The sequence below is a fragment of the Hemitrygon akajei genome, chromosome 4, assembly GCF_048418815.1.
Source record: "Hemitrygon akajei chromosome 4, sHemAka1.3, whole genome shotgun sequence".
Lineage (NCBI taxonomy): Eukaryota > Metazoa > Chordata > Chondrichthyes > Myliobatiformes > Dasyatidae > Hemitrygon > Hemitrygon akajei.
Window position 1 is genome coordinate 154744350 of NC_133127.1, and position 3620 is coordinate 154747969.

The following is a 3620-nucleotide window of genomic DNA, read 5'->3' on the forward strand; positions in this document are numbered from 1 at the left end:
TAGTAACTTAATAATAGCAAATTATAACAACTTTTTTTTTACTTTTGGTCTAAGACCCATTTATAACTGAAGTCTCTGGGGGTCTTCTCTGCCTCTCCGGGTAACATCTGTCAATAACTTGTTTGTTTAATACAGATATCCATATAAAAGTCATGAAAAGTTGACCTCTGAGCATAGGGAGTTTAAAAGATGTGTGCCTCCAACTTGCTAAGAGTTCTAGGCAGCAGATTGCCTCCGTATAATGAAGACTCCTCTCTGTAGCTGTCCTAGATATATACGCATCTTTGTGCTATCACTTGTCTTCCTTTCCCATATATCATTTGTTCCAGCTGAGCTAATTACACAGCCAATCTTCGTATTCTCCTTAGATTCCAAATAGATAGCCTGACCTTCATGATACCATCTCTTAGAGTAATATAATTTTCCATCTTCTATTTGTGCTTCATATCTTTGTGCTGGAGATTCAGCAGGAGTGCTGGGAAGATGCTCAAGAGAAGACAGAGATGCTGGTCTTTTCAGAGATTTAAGCTTATTGAGAGTTCATAGATCTTCCATTATCTGTTCATCCGTTAATGAACTAAGTAAGTAATTTAACTGTGCAGGTGCAGGTTTTCGTCTTTTGTCTGTAATTGGAACAGGGTCATTAGGTCTCCTCCTTAGTTTCCTAGTCATTATTGGCTTTACCTCCATAGAATCTCCTGTGAGTTCCATTGTTAGCCTCTCATTCTCAATCATCTTTTTCTTTTCTTCTAACTCAATTTTTTATCTTCAAATTCCTTCACTGCTGCTTTCTTCCCTTTAATATAATTCCTTTCCACTTGTTTGGTCTCCAGTTGCAGAAAAAGCTCTGCATTTCGTATTCTCTCCTTGTATTGTTGATCTAGTTTCTTCATCCTTTTCTGATACTCCTGCAAAGTGCCTTCCTGTAACTGCTGTAGCTGTCTTTTGAGAGATGTCAACTTCTCCTGGTACATCCACTCTTTTACTTCCAGGTAGTCTTCATCATCCTGCTTATTGGCAATATCTGTCTCCCTTGCATCCTCTGTATCTTCATCCGAGTCGCTGCCACGGATATTGGGTTCGTCCTCATTGTCAACGCTGTCTAGCTCCTCCTCATCATAGTAATAGTCGACAATGGGTGAGAGGAGAGCTGTGGACATCACTGCCGAGCTGCCCTCCTTTGTTGACACATCTAGTGCCTTGATGGTGTGCCAATCTAACTGAATTCTCTTGAGTCATTCACATCCCAGCAACAGTGGTCCTCCATTTTTCAGTACATAGAGGTTCAGTTGCTATGTTTTACCTCCGTGGGTCACTGTCACTTTAATTTTGTCTTCAGGATGCATTTTCTGTCCTGTGTAAGTCTTTAGCAGTAGTTTAGTTCGTTTCAGAGGTACGTGCAAAAACAGTCATTTATAGTCGTGTCCAGAGATCACTGTTAAAGCTCAGCCTATATCGAACTTCATTTTGTCTCACACCTGCCACTTGTGGAGTGATCCATATTACTCTTTGATCATCTGTCTCTTTCACACTGTGAAGTTGCAGACAAGACAATTCACTTTCATCTGAGTTGTTTTCATCAGAACTGTCTTCTTTCATTTTGTGAACCTTGTTGTTTTTTCCTTTCTGAGATTTCTTGTTTCTCTGCATTTTGCCCTTTTTCTGCTGTTGACTAGCTTTGCATACTCTGCCAATGTGGCCCTGCTTGCCACAGTTTCTGCATTCTTTGTCTTTAAACCAACCGTCATCAGGGTCATGTGACCTGTTCCCACAATGGTAATGTTTCTTTCCTTCATTTCTGTTCAGTGACATTTTATTCGTAGCATATTCCAGAGACTTTTATTGTATCTCTGAAGCACCACGTGTTGCTGTTTCCGTTGATATTGCAATGTTCAGCGCCTTCTTTAATGTAAGGTCTTTTTCACCCAGGAGCTTCTTCTGTGTGGTTTCACAGTGCATGCCACACACTAACCTGTCCCTCAGTGTGTCTGATAGACCAGCTCCAAATTGACAATGTTCTGATAATTTGCACAATTCAGCACAATATTCAGAAATGCTTTCATGTTTGCTCTGATTCCGTTTGTGAAATTTAAATCTTTCAGCAATGACCACTGGTTTGGGGTTTAAATGCTGTTGGAGAGTGTCTGCCATTTGCTTGAATGTTTTGTTAGCTGGCTTTTCAGGGGTTAACAAGCTCCGTAGCAGCCCATATGTTTTTGCTCCCATAATACTAAGGCTACGTCCACACTAGACCAGATAAATCCATAACCAAAGCTTTTTCCTCTTTGTTTTGCTCCTCCGTCCACACTGAAACTGCATTTTCCTCCCCTGAAAACAGAGCTTTTCTAAAATGCTTTCCAGAGTGTGTAAATCTGAAAACGCCGATTGGGCGGTGTAGTGTGTATGGGGGAACCAAAGCTTTTTAAAACGCTGTCATGATGTGCCGGAACAGATGATGGCGGCAGCACGGCATTTCATTGTTTTCTTGAACACAACCTCCAACACCACAACAACAATGGCGGACGGCTTCAGGAGACTGTCTCTGAGCAGAATGTTACTGCAGCTTTGCGGTATGACAGAGAATTTCAACCCCCCACACAACCTAACAATTTCAGAACAGACAGCAACAAGACTGAAGCCAGAAGAGTTAGAGTGCACTCACCAAATACTTTGGCCCATAACTTACTGAATAAATAAGTATACTCACTTCTCCCTGTTTTCTGTCCTTGCTTGTATGAAGGTGGTTTACCTATTTATGCAAGTACTTCTCTGACAATAGATGTGTAGCAGCTAATGTAACATTGTATGGAAATACAAGATAACACTGATGCAGACATGTTTTATACATTTAACAAGATGCTTTATTAATGTATTGCTTGTGCAAACATTCAACAGATGCAATTGTCACTACTTTCAAAATATCATTTTTAAGTGGTAGCTTATGTTTGGCATAGACGTGAAAATGTTAAGGCCAAGAAAGGAAAATTGTAAGATTCACTTTTACTCAGGTAAAAATAAAATCAGTTTTGCCCAGTAACTCATTTTATTGCACGTTAAATACAGCAAAATAATACAGAAAGACATGGCAAAAGGCAAACAAATGAGGTAACAGCAAATTTCATTTTTGCCCAGTAACAAGCCTTAATTGCATTTAGTTATAGCTGTCGCCCCTTTCATCGGTGAAGAGACTATGGCTGTAGGAAATGTTTCCAGGGTGACCCCTCTGTGGGAGTGGGGAAGATGTTGGTGGGGCCACCCGGGGTCTGTGTGTCCGTATGTGTAGCTATTGTAGTGGCTGTGAGGGTGGTATTGTGGCGGTGAGAAGTACTGGGGGGAGCATCATATTCCTCATCATTGCAAATCCCTCTGCAACAGAGTTAGTCAGTTTTTCAATGTTCATTGTTAGCTGGGTCATACTGTCTGTGAACTCCCTGCCGATTGCCTCCATACGCTCCAGTATATGTTTTTTAGTTTTAAGTCCTCCTGCGTGAGAGCCAACAGCTGTCCATTGTTTGGCAATTTCCTTTCAAGTTTTTCTAGTCTGTAACTGGTCAAATGCACACCAAGACTTTCACGGCAAGATTCAACACCAAATATGTCACTTGTTTTCTGTAGATGTG

General features: G+C 40.8%; 1 pseudogene; it reads right to left on the bottom strand.

The window, feature by feature from the left end:
* Positions 1–216: 216 nt before the first annotated feature.
* On the bottom strand, positions 217–1160 carry LOC140725962 (sin3 histone deacetylase corepressor complex component SDS3 pseudogene; annotated as a pseudogene).
* Positions 1161–3620: the final 2460 nt, after the last annotated feature.